The following is an 8,174-nucleotide window of genomic DNA, read 5'->3' on the forward strand; positions in this document are numbered from 1 at the left end:
TCCTTCCATCTCTCGAAATTTGTGCCATTTAAGTTAACATCACCTTTCCTCAATCTTCTGGGTCCCACAGCAGGAAACTGAACCTCCTGAGTGTCTGCCAATTTCACCCGCCGAGGGTAACTCTGGCCCATCAGTCCATTCTGATGAAGGGTCACTGAGCGGAAAAGTTAACTCGGTTTCTCTCTCCACAGGTACTGGCTGACCTTGACCTGCTGAGTATTTCCAGTGTTTCTGTGGTTATTTCAGAGTTCCTGTATTTTGCTTTTGTGTTGTTGGGCCTGATATCGATGATGAGGAAAGTTTTTAGAGACATTCATCTAAGACAAAATTAACTGACATTTAGAGAAGTATGGATTAATAAATGGAAGCCGGCATGTTAAAGTTAAATCATAATATTTTGATAAAGTAATGGAGGACATTGTTCATGCAACGTGGGCATCAAAGTTCTGTCGAAGGGTCATGAGGACTCGAAACGTCAACTCTTTTCTTCTCCGCCGATGCTGCCAGACCTGCTGAGTTTTTCCAGGTAATTCTGTTTTTGTTGTGGGCATTACTGACTAGGCTGGCATTTATTGCCCATCCCTAACTGCCCTCGAGCAGGTGCTGCCTTGGATCTTCCAAAAGGTACCTCAGAGGATCTGCATTTAGGATTTTGTTTGCAAAATTGAAGCCTGTGGGATTGAAAGACACATGAGCCAGGATTTTATGGCACCTGCCACAGTGTGTCTCCCCCCGGCGGATGGGGTGAGCCCTCTAAATCTCCATTCAGTTCGGCGGGGACTGTACTATTCGGCCAAACGGGAGGGGCCACAAAATCCTGGCCATGGATGCATAATTGGCTAAGGGACAGAAACCAGGAAATAATGGTGAATGGTTGTTTCTCGGACTGGAGGGAGGTATAGTGGGGTGTTCCCCCGAGGTTGGTATTAGGACCACTGCTCTTTTTGGTTATATATTAATGGCCTGGGTTTACAGGGCATAACTTCAAAGTTTGCAGATGGCACCAAACCCTGAAATGCAGTAAACAGCGAGGAGGGTAGCAACAGACTTCAGGTGGATACAATCAGACTGGGGGAATGGGCATCTGCCTGGGAAGTGAAATTTAATTCAGAGAAGTGCTGAGCCATTCATTTTGGGAGGAAGGATGAGGAGAGGCTACATAAATTCAGTGGGGTAATTTTAAAGAGTGCGCAGGAAGAGAGAGACCTGGGGCACTTAGAGAGAAACCATTGAAGACAGCAGAACAAGTCCAGAAGGTTTTTCAAAAAAAGGCAAATAAAACCAGACTTTATAAACAGAGGCAAAGAGTATAAAAGCAAGGAAAGTATGCTGAGCCTTTGGAAGGAGCTGTGTGTGTGTGTGTGTGTGTGTGTGTCTCTCTCTCTCTGGTGTCTCTGTGTGTGTGTGTGTGTGTGTGTGTCTGTGTCTGTCTGTCTGTCTGTGTGTGTGTGTATGTGTGTGTGTGTGTATCTATGTGTGTCTGTGTCTCTCTCTGTCTGTGTGTGTCTGTGTGCCTGTCTGTCTGTGTGTGTCTGTGTGTGTGTGTGTGTGTGTGTGTGTCTGTGTGTGTGTGTGTGTGTGTGTGTCTGTCTGTGTGTGTCTCTGTGTGTGTGTGTGTCTGTGTGTGTCTGTGTGCCTGTGTGTCTGTGTGTGTGTGTGTCTGTCTGTGTGTGTGTGTGTGTGTCTGTCTGTGTGTGTGTCTGTGCCTGTGAATGTGTGCCTATGTGGGTGTGTGTCACGGACGATGGGGGTTGATGGACGATGGTTCTGGCTCTTGCTGTGTTTATAGGGAGTTGGCTGGGGTTCTGGTACAGGTTCTGCTGGATTCAGTTCCCATGATCTCTGGCAGGGTCTCATTCCTTCACACCTGAGCTTAGACTTAGATTCCCAGTAGACTGCTGGATCCTGTGGTTCATTCCTATCCTAATCCGACATGGACAACTTGTTCCGATTAAGGAGCAGGAAAAATATATGGTTTCTGCTTCCTAACTGGGAACACTGAAAGTGACTATTATAGCTCACAGGGTTTACCATGACTGAAATCAGCAATTGCCCCAGCCGGGGTTTAACCTGTGACCCTGGCCAGTCAGGTGGCCTTGCCCCCAGTCGACACTGTGATGATCACCTGAACCATCAAGGGAGCTACCAGCTACCGTTGACTTTCAATAAATTTCAGTCATGACAGCTCGTATTTATACAGCATCTTTAACAGAATGCAATGTTGGTGCTTCACAGGAACATTATAAAACAAAATATGACACCGAGACACATTAAATGACATTAGGCCAAATGACCAAAAGCTTGGTCAAGGAGGTAAGTTTTTAGGGCTATCTTAGAGGAAGAAGCAGAGTGAAAGGCTGAAAGATTCAGGAATTTGGGGCCTGGCAGCTGGGGGAACAGCAGCCAATGGTGTTGCAATAAAAAGGGAGGAAGTTTGAGAGGCCAGAAGTAGAGGAACACAGAGAGATCTCAGAGTCATGGGGGCTGGAGGAGATCACAGAGGTAGGGAGTGGGGAAGGGCCATGGAGCGTTTTGAAAACAAGAATGAGAATGTTTTAATCAAGGCATTGCATAACCCAGAGCCAATGTAGGCTGGTGAACACAGGGGTGATAGGGGAATGGAATTTGCTGTGTGTTAGAACACAGACAGCAGAGTTTTGGAAAACCTCAAGTTTATAGAGGGTAGAATTCAATTAAAAAAAATCTGGAATTAAAAGTTTGATGATGACCATGAAACTATTGTCGATTGTTGTAAAAACCCATCAGGTTCATTCATGCCCTTTAGGGAAGGAAATCTGCTGTTCACACCTGGTCTGGCCTACTTGTGACTCCAGACCCACAGCGATGGGGTTGACTCTTAACTGCCCTCTGAACATGAGCAGTTAGGGGAATGGGCCATAAATGCTGACCCAGCCAGTGACACCCACATCCTGTGAATGAATAAAAAAAACAGAATGTGGGAGAGCAGCCATTGTGTGTGTTTGAATAGTTGAGTCTAGAAGTAACAAAGGCCTGGGTGAGGGTTTCAGCAGCAGATGAGGAGAGGCAGGGTGACTTTGGGTGATGTTATGGAATTGGGAATTGGCAGTTTTAGCAATGGTGTGAATGTGAGGTTGGACCCTCATGTCAGAGTGATATGTGACACTAAGGTTGTAAACATCAGGTTCAGCCTCAGACAGTTGCCAGGAGACCATAAGACCATAAACATAGGAGCAGAAATTAGGCCATTTGGCCCATCGAGTCTGCTCCGCCATTCAATCATGGCTGATAAGTTTCTCAACCCCATTCTCCCGCCTTCTCCCCATAACCTTTGATCCCCTTACCAATCAAGAACCTATCTATCTCGGTCTTAAGTACACTCAATGACCTGGCCTCCACAGCATTCTGTGGCAATGAATTCCATAGATTCACCACTCTCTGGCTAAAGAAGTTTCTCCTCATCTCTGTTCTAAAAGGTCTTCCCTTTACTCTGAGGCTGTGCCCTCAGGTCCTAGTCTCTCCTACTAATGGAAACATCTTCCCCACATCCACTCTATCCAGGTCTCTCAGTATTCTGTAAGTTTCAGTCAGATCCCCCCATCCTTCTAAACTCCATCGAGTATAGACCCAGAGTCCTCAAACGTTCCTCATACGTTAAGCCTTTCATTCCTGGGATCATTCTCGTGAACCTCCACTGGACCCTCTCCAGGGCCAGCACATCTTTCTTGAGATACGGGGCCCAAAATTGCTCACAGTATTCTAAATGTGGTCTGACCAGAGCCTTATAAAGCCTCAGCAGCACATCCCTGCTTTTATATTCTAGTCCTCTCGAAATAAATGCCAACATTGCATTTGCCTTCCTAACTAATGACTCAACCAGTAAGTTAATCTTAAGAGAATCCTGGACTAGGACTCCCAACTCCCTTTGCACTCCAGATTTCTGAATTCTCTCCCCATTTAGAAAATAGTCTATGCCTCTATTCTTCCTACCAAAGTGCATGACCTCACACTTCCCCACATTGTATTCCATCTGCCACTTCTTTGCCCATTCTCCTAACCTGTCCAAATCCTTCTGCAGCCTCCCCACCTCCTCAATACTACCTGTCCCTCCACCTATCTTTGTATCAGTTGCAAACTTAGCCAGAATGCCCTCAATTCCTTCATCTAGATCATTAATGTATAAAGTGAAAAGTTGTGGTCCCAACACTGACCCCTGCGGAACTCCACTAGTCACCGGCCACCATCCTGAGAAGGACCCCCTTATCCCCACTCTCTGCCTCCTGCCAGACAGCCAATCTTCTATCCATGCTAGTACCTTGCCTCTAACACCATGGGCTCTTATCTTACTGAGCAGCCTCTTATGCGGCACCTTGTCAAAGGCCTTCTGGAAGTCCAAGTAGCTAACATCCATTGGCTCTCCTTTGTCTAACCTAGTCGTTACCTCCTCAAAGAATTCTAACAGATTTGTCAGGCATGACCTCCCCTTGATGAAACCATGCTGACTTTGCCCTATTTTACCATGCACTTCCAAGTATTCTGAAATCTCACCCTTAATAATGGACTAAGGAAGAGGAATTGAGTCAGTAGCTCAGGAACTGAATTTGTGGTGGAGCTTCACCCACCTTAACATTTAATTGAAGGAAATTTCTGCTCATTCAGAAGTGGATATCAGATAAACAGTCTGGTAATTTGGAGACAGTGGAGGAGTCGAGAGAGGTGGTGGTGAGGTAGAGGTGGGTGTTGTCAGTGTACACGTGAAAACTAATGCTGTGCTTTTGGGTGATGTTACCGAGGGGCAGCATGTAGATGAGAACTAGGAGGGGCTAAGGATTGATCCTTGGGGATAGCAGAGGTAATGATGCAGGGGCAGGGAGAGAAACCATTGCAGGTGATTCTCTGGTAATGGTTGGGTAGATAAGAACGGAAGCAGGTGAGAGCAGTCACACCCAGCTGGACCACAGCAGAGACACTGGGGGAGGCTGGTGTGGTCACCCAGGTCAAAGGATGAGAAGGGATAATAACTGATTCCAATATCATTTGGTGCTAGTGTTTTGCTCATGTGTTCTTGAGCTATGAGCATCTCTGAGGCCAGCATTTATTGCCCATCCCTAGTTGCCCTTGAGAAGGTGGTGGTGAGCTGCCTTCTTGAACCGCTGCAGTCCCTGTGGTGTAGGTACACCCACAGTGCTGTTAGGGAGGGAGTTCCAGGATTTTGACCCAGTGACAGTGAAGGGACGGTGATATATTTCCAAGTCAGGATGGTGAGTGACTTGGAGGGGAACTTGCAGGTGGTGATGTCCCCATCTATCTGATGCCCTTGTCCTTCTAGATGGTTGTGGTTGTGGGTTTGGTATGTGCTGTCGAAGCACCAAGGTCAAACCTGGTTCAATTATAGAGGTCACCTGGTCTAGGTTCCATTTCCCACAAGGACACTCCCATTAACTGATCACCGGGATAACACTACCATGGCCCAGAGACTGTCAGACACGTGAATTAGAATTAATACACAATCATTCCAGGCAAAGCCAGGGATAGCTCCACCGTGAATTCATTCCCAGGGTTCGCATTCCCAGCGATGGGACATCTCGTCATTATAAACACAAACACGCAGCCATTGTAAAACAAGCGACACACAGCACAGGAAGTGACTAATGCATCAGTTTGCTAACCATTTAAGAACCATCTATTGTACAAAACGAGGACAGTGCAAAGCATTAACCTGCAAAATGCAGCAGCTTCTGTTTGAACGGACGGAATCCATCGCCATGAGTAGCACCAGGACATTTAATCTAATCAGGCGGTGACTGGGAAAACGCTTTGTTTTCAGAGCTGAACACAGTTCCTGTCCTGGATTAAACCGGTTCACACGCTCTCTCCCAGCACCTTTCATTCACTGAATCGTCACATTCCCTCACAAATTCGGCTTATGAGAAACGCATCAAAATGTGCAAAATCATCTCGAGACAGGACAAGGTCCCGTTCACTGTCTCCCTCATTGTGCTATTTATAGCCGCTTCCTGAATGTCTTTTATCCAGAGGCTAAGACACATCTGCAATTTCTCCGGATTTAAAACTGCAGCACAGCCCGCAAAATCCCAAAGAATCTGCAAAACACTGAAATACAAACATTGCCACTCCCATCCCGAGCTCAGTCACATAACACAGAGTGCAACCCGCCCCCACCCCCCCAATAATCCTGGCTAACCCCAAACCCAATCCCAAAACCCCAAACCCAATCCCAAAACCCCAAACCCAATCCCCAATCCCAAAAACCCAAACCCAATCCCAAAACCCCAAACCCAATCCCCAATCCCAAAAACCCAAACCCAATCCCAAATCCCCAATTCCAAAAGCCCAAACCCAATCCCAAAAGCCCAAACCCAATCCCAACATCCCAAACCCAATCCCCAAACCCCAATCCCCAATCCCAAAACCCCAATCCCAAAACTCAACCCCCCATCCCAAAACCCAACCCCAATCCCAAATCCCCAATCCCAAAACCCCAATCCCAATCCCAAAACCCAACCCCCCCTCCCAAAACCCAATCCCCAATCCCAAAACCCCAATCCCAAAACCCCAAACCCAAAACCCCAAACCCAAAACCCCAAACCCAATCCCAAAACCCAACCCCCCCATCCCAAAACCCAATCCCCCAATCCCAAAACCCCAAACCCAATCCCAAAACCCAACCCCCCATCCCAAAACCCAATCCCCCAATCCCAATCCCCAATCCCAAATCCCCATGCCAATCCTAAAACCCAATCCCCCCCCGCCCCCCCCCAATCCCCAATCCCCAATCCCCAATCAGCGCTGAGTCTGTACATCTTCTGGACCAGGATTGCCCGAAAACAGCGCATCAAAATCCCGCGGCCCCATCGCCGGAGCATCGCCCGTTCCGGACGGGGACGGGGACGGGGACGGAGTGGAGCCCCCTCCCTCCCTCTCTCCCTCCCTCGCCCTCCTACCTCCACGATGAAGGTTCTTTCTTCTCCGCAGACTGACAACAGCCAGAGCAGCGCCTGCAGGTAGCAGGTTCTCCAGGAAAGCAGGATCGTTCCTCTGCCTCTCGCTCTGCTTCTGCTCCTCGGGTCCCCGGTTCCCGCCATCGCCCCCGGGCTCCGGCTCAGCTCCTGCTGCCGCTTCCAGCTCCGCTCCTTCTCCGCTTGTGATTTCTCCGCAGAGTCTGTGGTCTCCGCTCCGGGCTCTGCGCAAACTCCCGTCTTAAAGCGAGACTGTGTCAGCCTCTGGGACTCACATCGCCCAGAGTCTCCCTGTGTCCCTGTCCCTCGGTGTGTCCCTGTCTCTCACTGTCTCTGTCTCTACCACCTAACCACCTCCCCCCCCCACCCCCTTCCTCTCTCTGCTGCTGCTACGATTCACATTCAATCAGTAAACCTGCCTTCCCTGTTCTGCTCGGATCCATTCAGCTAAACCCCTCCCTCCTGCTGATAAACTCCAGGAGGCAGGATAGTGCAGTTCACCTCTGCTCATTCGCACCCAGTACCTGTTACTGAAGAGCGAACACCACGTTAGGACAGGATTGAGGTAGTGAGCGGTGGTCCTCATCACACTGTACCCTGTCTCCTACCCCACTCTGCCCCCCCTGACCCCACCCCCCCCAACCACCCCTCTCCCCATTCCCCCCTACTCCTTCCTCGTTCCCCTGACACCCCCAATCCCCCTGTCACCGTCCCCAGCCACCCCCCCCCCTCCCGACTCTGTCACAACCCTATTTTCCACACTTTATATTTTTATCTGATTCCCCAAATATGGTGCTCTCTGTAGATTTTGAGTTGATCCAATGAACAGTTGCTTGAGAAGGAATTTTGTGAATATTCCCATCACGAAGAATTTGCAATCTGATGGCATTGTCTTTGCTCCATTGCTCATCCTGTGGTCGATTGTGTAAATTTAAAATCTTATTGTCTAAATCTAAGAAAGTCTTCTTCAGCAGCCCCTCGGAATTCATCGAGATTTCACACCTAATAGTCCTCTCGCTGATCCCCATTGTGAGGGATTGATTCATCTCTCCAGGCCAACCTTATCCCTAGTTTGGTGCTGGGGGCATTAAAGGAAAGCTCACCCTCTATAACTCAGACTTTGCGTTGGGATTCAAGGGCAAGGTGTCTCAGGCTGAGAACTGGACCACTGGGCACTGGACATTGGGCACTGGGGTGTTGTGCACCGGGCATTGG

The 8,174-nt window shown here is 48.6% G+C and overlaps 1 protein-coding gene across 1 annotated transcript in view; it reads right to left on the bottom strand.

The window, feature by feature from the left end:
• The window catches only part of mmp24 (matrix metallopeptidase 24), a 127,049-nt gene extending 120,068 nt beyond the window's left edge, over positions 1-6,981 (bottom strand). Inside the window, exon 1 of the mRNA XM_041204652.1 lies at positions 6,945-6,981. The gene's annotated coding sequence lies outside the window, so the exon portion shown is untranslated. The remainder of the gene's footprint in view (positions 1-6,944) is intronic.
• Between the last annotated feature and the right edge of the window lie 1,193 nt (positions 6,982-8,174).

This window comes from Carcharodon carcharias, chromosome 14, assembly GCF_017639515.1.
Source record: "Carcharodon carcharias isolate sCarCar2 chromosome 14, sCarCar2.pri, whole genome shotgun sequence".
Lineage (NCBI taxonomy): Eukaryota > Metazoa > Chordata > Chondrichthyes > Lamniformes > Lamnidae > Carcharodon > Carcharodon carcharias.